General features: G+C 36.2%; 1 protein-coding gene across 9 annotated transcripts in view; it reads left to right on the forward strand.

Moving 5' to 3' along the window:
- Positions 1-5,083: 5,083 nt before the first annotated feature.
- auts2a (activator of transcription and developmental regulator AUTS2 a) overlaps positions 5,084-14,026 on the forward strand; it is a 370,676-nt gene continuing 361,733 nt past the window's right edge. For 2 of the 9 annotated variants that reach the window (XM_058788540.1, XM_058788539.1), the window contains exons 1-2: positions 7,684-8,535; positions 9,354-9,526. The gene's annotated coding sequence lies outside the window, so the exon portion shown is untranslated. Of the gene's footprint in view, positions 5,221-7,682; positions 8,536-9,353; positions 9,527-14,026 lie in introns of those variants that run through there. The other 7 variants (XM_058788541.1, XM_058788536.1, XM_058788533.1 and 4 more) reach the window with 6 other exon arrangements.

The raw sequence follows: 14,026 nt of genomic DNA on the forward strand, positions 1-14,026 counted from the left end.
CAGATAATTACAATGATTCACTAATTTTTACTTTGATCTGCTATCTGGTGTGTGTGTGTGTCTGTTATTTGTTTTTGTTTTTTGTATTTAGAAATCAATACTCCTAGTGGATCTGTCATAGGGTTTAGGCTATACTTTGATGGCTCTCCTGTGATAGTCTGCAGGTCAAGACACAGACGCTTGGACTTCCTGGTTTAGCCAAAAACTCCACTCTCATTTGACCCTCTCCAGCACTCATCTCTCAGCCGATTGACCCAGCGTGACCCTGTTAGCGTGACTGGAGTACACAATAGGATCTTTCTGCAGAGTCTTCCAGACAGGTGTTTTATGTCCGATAGCACAGACCGAGTTGGAGAAGAGTTATGTATGTTTAAATCAGCAACAGATACTTCTCATGTCCATTAGCCAAACTGGATAGCACTGCTGGTCCCTCCCTAAGCAGAAACTTTCTGAATCCCATCCATTCTACCCAAGCCGCTTTGAGACATCGCAACAAATTTTGGATGTTCTCAGTTTAAGAGTATTGTCAATCCCTTGGGTCTGTGTGAACTGAGAAAAATCCTCTCATCATTATTCTAGCAAATATTTACCAGTTTCATAAGCCTTGGAGAGTTGATTTCAAAACGGCAACTGTTCAGTTCTGTTCTGTCAGTTATTTCAGGGGGTTTTTTCCACTGGCTTTTGGATGTAATTTTTTCTTTGGATGGCAAACTGTTCTGTCTAAACAGAGAATGAATATACCTCCTGAGGATATTACAAGAATATTTAAATAGTTCTGTCCGTTTAATTGTAATGCAGCACAGTTTGTGTGGGGGAGAAATGGAGATTAAACAAATTCATCAGCAGCTTGTAAAAATCTCACTCTTGGATTTTAGCAACATTCTTTAAATAGTGTAAAAATAAACAGAGAAGATAGTATATACTTTATGTGAGGAGGAAAAAATTGCTAATATAATATAATATATAAAAAAATAATAAAAGGCCTCTAACACTAGCTTGCTCTATTCTTGCTACGTGTACTGTGTTAAGCTAACTGAGATTTATTATAGCACTTGCATATCATTGCTCTTTTGTTGATTTTGATTGCTTCCATTGTTCTCATTTGTAAGTCGCTTTGGATAAAAGCGTCTGCTAAATGACTAAATGTAAATAATATTATATAATATATTTTTCTTCTTCTAAAAATGTGTATATAAGTATATGTATGTATGTGTTCATACTTCAATATAAATGTCCATAATCATTTTATAAGACATTGGCTTTCATCCTCCTTTTCATAATTTTAACACCCTCTGCTTTCATAGTGATGTTCTGTTTTCTATTTGTCTCCTAATGGAATAATTGACCTGAGTTGAAAAGTAGGCTTGGTAGTGCCACCCTCTTTCAAACAGTGTATATAGAGGACAATAAACCATGCTGTTCAATCCCACAATCCATTTCAGCACAAAAAGCTGACCATCTAAATGTAATAGGATAGGATGAGATTACTTTCTAATTGAGGTGCGATATCAGGGGATATCTTTCCACAGAATATGCTCTTATTTCTCCCACACAGGCTTAAATCTATGTGTGTGCGCTCAAAGTCTTACGTGTCTCTGAGTCTTTTTTTTTTTTATCAAGAGGCTTATCCAGGATTTCCTGGAAAACAGAAAAACAAAGTCTGAAGTAAGGAAACATTAATGACAGCTAGAGTGGCAGTGGGTACTGTGTGTACACCAGATTAGGGGTGATTGCTTTTGGGTTGGTGGATGGGATTATCACAGTGTTAAGATTTAATCCCCTATAGAGGGCTATCTGGAGGTCCAGATTAAACCCACCAACGGATGCCAAGGGTGTGCATGGAGAGAAGAGCCATTACACATGATAACTTTTTATGCAGATTGCATGGATGGTGGCTAATACGCTAATGTGTGTTGCCAAGGTATAATTTGTAATATACAATAATTTTTTAAAAATTTGTTTTCATTTTCCTGATCCAGAGTCAGATCCAGTCAGATCCAGATCCATCTTAAATGAAGTACTGCTTTTTAGATTTGCAAGACATGAGCTAGATAACAGTGGTGCTTAACACAGCAGATTGTGCGCTGCTGCCATTAAATAATGCATGCATGTAGGCATATGTTGTCCCTGTCATAGCATTTTGTATCTCTACATGTGTTATCCCAGTCAGATACGAGCTTTAATCCTGCTTGTTTTGTTAAATCTGCTCATATCCAGATATTTTACTGGGAACTTGCATGTAACAGCACCTGCTAAAGCTAAGAGCAAGGTGAGCATATATGTGCTCCTCCCGTGTCAACAGGATAAACGTTCGACCCAGACGCTGTAAATGAACTCCTCGCAGAGGAGAAATTAAATTATGGCTCTCGGTTTGGCTGGAAAATGAGAGCTTAAGAACCTTATTGCAGTATTGTGATAAATCAGGGAATTATGAAAGGCCAGATGGATGAGTGTGATTAGGGGCCTGTGTAGAGCCCAGCCAAGCATCACTCACCAAGGAACCTTTCCGTCGAGTACTGCCGACACAAAACATTCTTAATCACTCTTTCAAGATTACAGCCGGCCCCCGAGACTCCATTTCCACTTTGTCCTGTAGTTAAAGGCTTTTGGGTAAAATTGAGGCTGTTGCTCTCTTTGTGCTTTGACTTCAAATGGAACAAGGTTTTGTTTTACTCATCTCTCAGGGTACTGCTTTGGGTCAGCATTTCCATTAAATTGCTTCGAAGTCAAATTCCACAGTGAGTGTGTAACTGACACCTGTGAAGGACTGATGAAGAAGAAAAGAAAGCAGGAGATTTAACACATACACTATGGCTTAGCTGAACAATATGCTCTAAATACAACCTCATAGTTTATTCCATAAATCCTGCAATAACATCCTTGCACAACCATTGTCATAAATAATAGATATGTTGGTGGTGTCCCACAGGGACGTCTCCTGGGTCATTTAGAGTTTACTAGGGAATATGTGTAGAAAAGAAACCATATGTACAAAAGCAAAATAGACTGTTCATTTACTATGAATAAATTGCTTGATTATAGCACCTTTTCTTTTGCATATGCTAATTTAGTATCCTTGTTCACGTATTATATTATATTATTCCTGATTCATCTTAAATGTTTTACTTTGTTTTTGTCATGAAGCCTTGCTACTTGCTACTGCTTTTAAAAAATAATAAATAACTATATAATTAAATAATATAAATTATATGAATAAATTATTATATTATATTATTCACCGTATTTTCCTTCAAAAGGTGCATTATTAAGATAGTAATATGTACCCTTAAAGTACTACTGTGAGCCTTTTTAGGGGTAAATAAGGTAAAGAAATTTCCCTTTGATAGCTGTTGTACCACTAATAGTAAAAGTTTTGCACATTTGTTGGTCAAACCATACAGATTGTAGGTGGTAACTGAATAAGATGTTTTTTCCTAAAATACTGCTTGAAAAAGTGGCATAACTGTGTGAATATATCTCAAATAATTTCAAAAGAGTAGGCCGATGTTTGATTCAAAGCCTGACATAAAAAGGGCAGGAAGGAAGGTTCTGTGATAACCATTGTGAGAAACTGTCGCTCAGAGAGCCCAGCGTGTGAGCGGCACAGAGTCAGCCCCACCATTCATTGCAACTAATTGAATGCATTTGCTCGTGGCCATCAAACAAATGAGAATTTGTGTCAGGCCGCCGTTGACATACTGAATTGTGATAGATGATGTTCAAGCGTCTGAGTCACATTTCATTCAGCGCCATGAAATGAAATCAAAGCTACTGAGGGGAGGAAAAATCCGTCTGTCACCAAATCTGATCGGCTTGTCCATTTGTCAGCGTACAACTGCATTGAATCGCATGTCAAATGAAATTTTGAGACAGCATTTGTATTACATTTTTGGGGATGAGACTTCAGGAACATTTTAATTTTCACTGCAAGGCCCAGAAAAATAGTGTTGCCTTTTTTCGCGTGTTTGTTAACTGGTGTTGTTACTAGAACTTTCTCTCTATTTCTCTCTATCTCTATTTCTCTCTATTTCTCTTTCTCTCACTAGAGAAACACTCACAACAACATCTTAAAGGGATAGTTTACCCAGAAACAAAATTTCAGTCATGTTTATTCTGCCTCATGTTGTTCCTTTCTTTCCTCAGTAGAACACAAAAGGAGATACTTTGATGAATGTTCACGCTGCTCTCTTCCATGAAGTAAAAATGAATGTAGTCTAGTGGCTGTAAAGCTTAAAAAAACACCCTAAAGCATTATAAAAGTACACTATAAGAGCCAAACCCTATATGCATATAGAACTCGGCATAATTTCCAAACGAATGCATGCTTTGAGCAAGTGTGTGTCCTGGTGTCTTATCTTAGCCCAGTTTAGCACTCTTACTGATTTAGCAGGAGATGGTCCCAGAGCAGAGAGCTGCTTTGGCAGTATTGTGACAGCTCTACTCACAACTCAGCACCAATTCCGCTTTCCTCCTCTCTCCACTAATGATCATTGCAAGAGAAGAGGAGATAGAGAGAGGTGCTATTCTTTCATTTCACTGCCCTTACTAATGAGTGCCTGTCTCAGAGGTGGGCCTATATATTCCGGGAAGACACACACAGAGCCTTCAGCAAAGAGCCCTGTACGATTTACATTCGCAGCCAAATCTGTGATAATTTTTAAATATAAAAATGACATTTTATCATGTTGTTAAAGACCCTGTCTATAGACTTTGAAAGTTTTTTTTGTTGTTGTTAAAATCACTTTATGTGCATAAAATGTATATGCTTTATGTACAAAGACAATTTCACAACATTTCAAAGCCCAGTAAAGTAATATTTTCAGTTACAGCAGCGAAGATGATGCTCAGTTTAATTGTTACCATTCATGGTGTCTGCAAGCAATTGACTATCTAGATAAAGTTTTAATGAGCTATTCTCCCTAACATTTTTTTTAAATTTTTATAAAGCTTATTAATTTACCAGCTTAAATGTATAGGAGAAACATAGAGAGAACATATACAGTATCTTGTAAGTTGGTTCTACTGTTATGACTGTTTTCTTTAACCTTCCATCTGCAGGGTGGCTGAGATTGTATGTCATTCCTCGAGCGTCGTGAAGGGGCAGCCAATTTAACCATCTTTCTGTCTGGAGGAAGAATGACCTCTGAGGACCTTGAATGCAGCTTTGACAGAGGGATGCTGATTACACTAACTGGAGTTTGGTGTTCAGGCTTGAGCAATGTGAGTACACAAAAAAAAAACCCTGGTTAAGAATTTTACAATTTAAGAGTAGGCTATTTTGTTTTGTTTTGCTTTGTTTTTGCTCTTGTTTTGTTTTGTTTGGCTTTACTTTGTTTTTGCTCTTATTTTGTTTTGTTTTATTTTGCTTTGCTTTGTTTTTGCTCTTGTTTTGTTTTGCTTTGCTTTGCTTTGTTTTTGCTCTTGTTTTGTTTTATTTTTGCTTTGTTTTGTTTTGCCTGGTTTCTCATCTGCCAGGCAAGTACTAGCTCACTTCTCCTCAACAAACTGTATGATTTGAGGTGTTCTTCATGCCTGTAGAACAAATGATGTGGCACAAGTTACACCCTAAAGTTAAATACTTAGTAGTTTATTTGAAATCCTAACTAGTAATTATGATTCTTGCCTTAGAAAACACCACCAGTGAGTCTATAAAGAATAGAGTAATTTGAAGTGCGCCCTCAGAGAGCATAGCTGGGAAATGCACGAGGCAGACCTGAATGACACTGCGCGAGACGGGATTTCCCCAGCGGCTGTTTCTCTCATTATCAGAGTCTTCGTGTGCCCGGAGCTCTGAGACTACAAACTGTACTCATTAGAGGGGAAGAGAAGGCAAACCAAGCCTGCTGCGTCTGCCCTAAATCTCTGTAACGTCGACTTGCTGTCATTTTTATAGTGCTGATGGAGGCCTGGAGAGAGAGGACAATGGCCTTTTAAAAGATAACAATAAAAGCCTTCAGATGTGTCCCATGCTTCAAATGAGAGCCGACACAAATGCGACTGCCTCCTTTTTAAGGGCACCTTTTACACTGGCAGGAGGTTAAGTGTCTCACCTTAAGGTTTTATAAAACAAACACCACTCTGCCTGTTATGAAGTCACTAATAAACTTATTGGACCTGCAAACCAATCTCACTACTTAAACAGAAAAGCAACAAATCCTGGCTGTAAAAAACCTGTGACAACAAAACTATTTGAGGACTCCTTTCATATTAAATAAAATGATCAATCTACTTAAAAAAAGTACAATCCAACAAAAAAGGTTGATCTAATGTACACTACTAGCGGTGTGTTTCATTTTAAATGCCAAATTCTTAAAATTGTACGGGCAGTATACTTCCATTTTCTTTAAAGGCCACAGTCTTGCTTTAACACTCTGCTTCATTTATCTTATGAATACACATTAAATTTCAGATAGCCATATGTTTCCGCTTTTGAACTTTATAGTTTGCTCTCCCTTATGTCAGGCCATCATCTTAAATGATTCTTTATGGTCATGTAAGGTCAGCATTAAAAGCTGAACTGTTTAATACGATGCTATATAACAGAGAAGTAAAATTCTTTTGTAGGGTCATTGAAAACCATTATGAAAATTGGATCAATTTTTCAGTTCATTACCTCAGTATGAATTGAACAGCCTTGTTGGCTAGTTTGGCCATTTTTTAACGGAGGCTGTGGAGAAAGAGATTATCATTTTTAAATTCCCTATAGGTAATACCAAATAAAACATACAGCGGTTATATTGTGCAGTTATATACAGAAAATCATTAGACATGATTGAAGTGACTTCAAAATTGATGCTGAATAAACTACATGTAGTTTTACTGAAACCAATGAGGGAAAATGACCCAAAAGAGGCAAATGTCTTTACATATGTTTGCACAGACATGGTTTTAATGGTACAGTATTTGTCTAGTGTTTTGTGATTTGTTTCTGAGTCATTGACGTTATTCAGAATCCAATGACATCCAACTGCCAAAACAGGTTTAAGTCTATTTTATCCACAAGATTCCTGAAAACACAAATTTTTAAGAAGTTAATCTAAGACCACAAAACATCAGGAGACACACACACACACACTTACTGTAGGTTTCACTCCTTATTGTCAAAATGTCATCATACAGTTGTAGTTGTTCTATACACCTTTATGTTGTATTGCTTTACAGACTTCTTTTTTATTCTCTCTTTGTTTTATTATTTCTTTGTTCTAATAGAAAATTCTTTATTGAATTCATCTTTCCTCAGCAGTAACACATACTCTGTTTGTTGAACAGGGCTGTAGGAGATGCTTATACACAGGGCCCTGACGCATGATGCAAGGGAAGCCAACAGTGAACACAGAGATGTTAATGTGGTCACAGACAAGTGTTATACTCTCACTTTTTTTTCTCTCCAACACACATATACAGTCAACACAGCTTTATTAGCATGAATATCAGCATTGCCATTTACAGTATATCCAAAGTGTATGATAAATGTAAGTGTATGATATGATATATATATACAGTATGTATGTATATACACACACATACACACCCTTACATTTATTTTTTTATTTAAATAATAATAATAATTTTTATTATTCCAAAAATATTTACGTTTAAATAAAATTAGTTATGTAGAATGTATAATCACTTGTCAGTGTAATAAATTGGCCATTCAATTTATTATCTAAATTTACAGTGTTTCCAAAAGTGTACAATGTACTGAAGTAAAGGGAAAATTAAGAGAATTAACACTGATTTTTCAGAAATTATTTCAAAACTAATTATTATAGAATTTATTTATTTATTTTTTAATTATATACATTTAAATAAAACAGAATTGGGTGTATATAAAGTATAGTCACAGCAAGTTGGCCATTAAAATACATGTTCATAGCTGGTGCTCATTGACATGCTGGTGTTGTGCTATCATTCTTCTCACTCTTCCCCCACACACACACATACACAGATTTTGTCTTTCTCTCACACCCTCTCTCCATCTTGAGTGAAGCTCATTACTGTGGAGATGCAGCTGGGTTAGGGGCCACACACACTCTCACACACTCACACACAGAGGAACATGTGATGGTGTAAATGCGCTGAAAGGATAATTTGACACCCACTTGGCTATGATAGCCTGTAATTCTCTGACTCTTCCTGAACTCCTCCTCGGCACGCACACATAGAGTGCACTCTCTCGGGTGGAAACTACTGCTGAAATGTGCCGGGTCTTCTCTCCATTTTTTCCAGATGCAAAAACCCATCCCACTCGTGGATCTACGGCATGTATCAAAGCAATTCACAGCCGCAGATCAGTCAAAGGTTTAGTGGAGGAAACCTGTGATTTCTGTCCACTCAATTCATTCAGAGCGACAGTGCAATTTGTTTCTTGTCGTGATATGGGTGTTTTTTCCCTCAGACATGCCTAGCAGGCAGCATCATTGCTCAAGGACAATAGGCCTGACAAGCCAATGACAGCGACACACATTTTTCTCTGGAAAATTATTTACCTGCAGAAATGAGTCTTGTATCAGGATGTCACCTCTTCTCTACAAGGTGCTTTGTTTATTCTTCTCTGCTATTGCTGTTTCCTTTACTGTCTCTATTTATAGATGAGGTATGATAAAATAAAGCATCTTCTTGTCTGCCGTGAGACACGAGGAAATGAAGAAATAACTGTATGCCGTCTTTGTCCAGTACACATTGAATGTTTATTTCAGGAAGGAACATGATTCTCAGAAAACACAATTGTGTTTTTTTACTTGGTTAGTTTTCAATGAAGCGAGTTCAATTTCTACTTAGACACAGAAAATGTAAATTGATAGATGGTTAATATGTCATTCAAACCCTGTGATTTACTGCAAAATCATCTTCTTGCACTTACATTTAAATTAATCATTTGATATAATGCACTTATTGTGTATATATATATGTTTGTACATTGCGCTTATATTTTAAAAAATACCTGCATGTAATTACATCTGTAATTAATTTCTGTAATTACATTTATAATTACACTGTTGATTTATCCCCCACACCTTAAACCTACGCTTACCACCAAACCTGTCCCTAACCTCATCTGTATCCCACCTCAATAGCAGCAAGTGTTTTGCAATACAATATGAACACAATAAGTACATTGTACTTATTTTTGATGTAAGGCCACGTAATATAAAGTGGGACCTACCAAATTTTTTTATTTTTTACAATTTATATTTTATTTTATTAAGCATAAATCTAACAAAATGTAACACTGTGCATTTATTTATTTTTTGTAAAAAAAAAAAAAAAAAAAAAAGTTTCACAAAAATGTGTTGGAAAATGCCCCTGAAGGAACTAGTTTACCCAAATATGCTAATTCTCTTTTTCAAAAGGACTATTTGGACAGACTGATGAATGGATGGACTGATGGATAGATGCATGTCTACACAGATAGACAGGCCGAGTGCTGAAAATCAGGGATGTGGTCCGTGAGCTGGTCTGGTGAGATGTGTGGAGGTTTGATGTATTGCTTCATCTCTGTACAGCAGCCGCTGCAGTCATTGAGGTAATGTAATAACCTACATCACACTCATGCCAACATGCAGTGCTAGAGATGGCACTGACTACAGTCAAATGAGTCTGTACAGGCCCACAGACCAGCTCCCAGAGAGCAGGCAGACACACCTATCTCTAACATATCCAATACAGTTCTGACATAAACATACATTTTCTGTCATAGTGGTTACTATATTGTGTATATTGGCATGGCTAAAATGCTGTATTTACTAGCACTATACATTACATTTTCTAATACATTTTTTAACATTCTAAAGCAGTTATCGTTTAGTGACAGGTAATCATTTTCCTTTTCTTTCATGTGTGAAGAATTAATTCACATTCATGCCTGTCATTTTTAAATGCTTATTATTGGGCACATTGAAAGCACCATTGAATGCAACAGCTTTCCAAGAGGCACGAAAACTAATAAGGATGACGGCATGAATGGATGAACGGATGGTGAAAACAAACTGTGAATGTCGACGGCATGTTGTATACTTATTGTGTTCACTAATCTGAATGTGAACAGTGTGTCCTCGGTATAAGCAGCTGGCTGCTAGCATGAGTGTTAATGCTACTCGGTAATAAGTGAGTGACACGTTGCCAAATCACAAACAACAGTGCTGTAGCTTTGAGTGTGAGATTCTTTAACTATACTTCTCTCTGCATATACAGTGGCTCTGAAAAAGTACTTGGAAACTTGCACCATACTTACAAATACATTTCAGTGTATAAATATTATCAAAACAATTTACATCTGCAAATAATTATGAGCTCTTTCTGTGATGACTTTTTACCAGACTAAATATTCTCTAAACACATTATTATTGTTATTTATAATCATACTATTGTTATTGTTGTTTTATAATAATAATATATTTTAAATTGATAATATTAATAATATTATATTTAAAATTTAAGTATGTAATTTGTTTTTCATTATAATAATAAATATTATTGTTATATATACATATACAGTACATGCGTACATACTGTAAAAACAAATTATTTGTCAAGATTATTGGTGTACATTTCACAAGAAAATATATATATATATACATACATATTATTCTTACAGTGTGAAATATCTTTGAAAAGCTCAAAGAAAAAGGAAACTATATTATTATTATTATAATGATAGCAATAATAATAGTTAAATAATAAAGATGATGATAATGATAATACATTGTTTTATTTTTATAAATATATATATATATATATATATAATCTTATTATCATTTATGATTTAAAAATGTGAAGTATCTTTGAAAAGCTCAATGAAAATGGAAACTATATATACAGTATAGTGTACTTCTATTATCTAAAGATAGAGTTTTTCTATTACTATTATAATAATGATGATGATGATGATGATGATATATATAATAATAATAATAATAATAAATTGTTTTACTTTTATAAAAATATCTATAATCTTTTATTTTCATAATAATACTAATAGAATATATAATTAATATAAAAACCTAAATATCCACATTTGTATGTTATTTTTCTTCCAGTATATCCAAAAGCACAAGGAAATTATATATACAGTACATTGTACTTTTGTTACGAGCTTACTTATATTTCTTCAAAATAAAAGCATTTTTATTTGATTTTATTGTCTGAAGAACTTCATATATTTTGAGTGTAACTTAAGTGTCCAAATACTTTTTGGGGGCCAGTGTACCTGTGGTTTTCCTAATTTCCCCTAATGTCTTTCCATTTCCTTTTGCCACCCTGCACTTCTCTGTTTTTCTGTGTGTGTGTGTGTGTGTGTGTGTGTGTGTGTGTGTGTGTGTGTGTGTGTGCATGTGTGTGTTCTGCCACTGTGTGTAGGGACCACAGGCCTGGGAGGAAAAACAGAAGAGGCCCCTAATACTAATAAACGAGTGCGACTTTCTCTTTGCCTCTCTCGCGCTCCAGAGCTTGCCCTCTGGGATAGCAGAGAAAGGCTGAATAATTGGAAAATATCCCTGCCTCGTATTCCCGGAGAGATCCCTCTCTCTCTGCGTTCCTCTCTCTCCATCTTCTGCCTGCACAATGAGATACTGTTCTCATTTTGCCTCTTAAAAGGAACAATTAGCCTGCTTGGGCTACGTGTGTGTGCGTGCCTTCAAGATGGGGGCTGAGAGAATATGGCGTATTTACATATCTCTCTGTAAATTGTGTGTTCAGATGGCTGAATGTCGCAGTGCCAGGGAAGAGGAATAGTTTTCGGAGGCTCATCTGTGTCTCTTTCAGCTCGCCTGCGTGCGCACGGCCCCCCGACACATGCTTTGAGCTAATGGCCCTTCTGTTATTGGACATTCAGCAGATCCAGTGCAGCATGTACAACAGGAAGCGGAGTGATGTGAACTTCCTGCCATGCTGTAAAACGGCAAAAGAAAAACATAGCACTTGTACCTCTCTTCCACGATCCATCCTCTGCTCTCCTCCCCCGCCTTCCCCTCTCTACTTCACCCTCCCAAAGCCCTGCGAGGAAAACTCTTAAACATGCATTTGAAGTAAAAGCTTTCTTGTAATCTTGACAAGAGGGTGCAGGAGGTAATGGAGCAGTGTTGATTCGCTGAATGACAGGCTCGCAGTAGGGTCACTGAATGTTTCGCGTTCACCCCTTGACACTGTTTTGGGGAAGCTGTTTTACCCATTTAACTTTTTGTCTTTTACTTAGTGAAACAAAGGCAGGCTTTCATGGATCACCCGTCAACCCAGATTTCTAGACAAGAAGACTTGTTGGAGGTCTGTGCTGATTTAATGCAGCCAGATGCAAACCAAATATTGGCTTCAAAGATGTAGCACTAGAATTTGAATTGATTGGTAGTTGGCATCACAGGAAGTTGGTATTGTACTTTCGTTCTTTCTATTATTCTATCAATTGTTCTATCAATAGTTCTATCAATCTAATCAATCTATTGTGCTATCAATTTATCATTGAATTTTCAATCCATTCAACCCATCAATCCATTTTTCTCTTCTTTCTCATCCATCTATCCATCATTCTATCAGTTGCTCTGTTCTGTCTATACATCTGTTCATCTATTATCCATCCATCTTTTCTATAACTTGCTCATCTGTCCATCCGTCTGTCCATTCGTCCATCCATCTGTCCTTTATTTCTGTTCTTTCTCTATTCATCATCCATCCATCCGTCATTCTGTCAGTTGTTCTGTTCTATATATTCTATTTGTCTCTTCATCTATCTATCCATCTTTTCTATATTTATCAACTTGCTTGTCTGTCCATCCATCCATCTGTCCTTTATTTCTGTTCTTTCTCCATCCATCCATCCATCCATCATTCTGTCAGTTGTTCTGTTCTATATATTCTATTTGTCTCTTCATCTATCTATCCATCTTTTCTATATCTATCAACTTGCTCGTCTGTCCATCCATCCGTCCGTCCATCCATCCATCCATCATTTTGTCAGTTGTTCTGTTCTATATATTCTATTTGTCTCTTCATCTATCTATTATCTATCCATCTTTTCTATATCTATCAACTTGCTCGTCTGTCCATCCATCCATCTGTCCTTTATTTCTGTTCTTTCTCCATCCATCCATCCATCCATCCATCATTCTGTCAGTTGTTCTGTTCTATATATTCTATTTGTCTCTTCATCTATCTATCCATCTTTTCTATATCTATCAACTTGCTCGTCTGTCCATCCATCCGTCCGTCCATCCATCCATCCATCATTTTGTCAGTTGTTCTGTTCTATATATTCTATTTGTCTCTTCATCTATCTATTATCTATCCATCTTTTCTATATCTATCAACTTGCTCGTCTGTCCATACATCCATCTGTCCTTTATTTCAGTTCTTTCTCCATCCATCCATCATTGTTCTCTTTGTTTGTATATTTAAAAGATATTAAAGTGTATTTAAAAAAAAAACACTCAAAACCTTTGAACAAGGCTGTTGTCAAACAAACAAGCATTCAAAGTCTGACCAAGAATGCTGTAGCAAATGCATAGCAAAGTCTTGGCAACAACCAGCTTTGCACTACTTGCATTTTATTTAGAAATTCTAGTTAAATTTATGTAAACTGCACTAAAAATAATTTGTCATGGCATTTTGACGCATGTGTACATGTGTGCTGGTATTCCACAGAATATACAGACAAGACACATTAGACAAAGTGGTGATGGATTGTGTTTATTCACATGAATAACATGCAGACAAAAAATCTGATATGTTTACAGTCTTGTTTTACTCACTTAAATGTTTGATTTCACATAAACACAGTTGGTGTTGGGAGATTTTACACCTTTGTGCCACATGTCACTTTAGAGAACACTTTAGCATGGTGTGATCAACATAAATAGCGATTTGTTGTCTGCACTCTGAAAACTGTTTTTGAAAACTGTACAAATAAATATTGCTTTGTTGATATGAATGCTACAATGATTTTTATCCCCACACGTCTCTACATACTGCACATATATACATGTATTTGTCACGGTGGAGAGAATGACAAGGAATGACAGGGGAGTTATCAAAACCT

The sequence above is a fragment of the Onychostoma macrolepis genome, chromosome 10 (genome assembly GCF_012432095.1).
Source record: "Onychostoma macrolepis isolate SWU-2019 chromosome 10, ASM1243209v1, whole genome shotgun sequence".
In the NCBI taxonomy this organism is placed as follows: domain Eukaryota; kingdom Metazoa; phylum Chordata; class Actinopteri; order Cypriniformes; family Cyprinidae; genus Onychostoma; species Onychostoma macrolepis.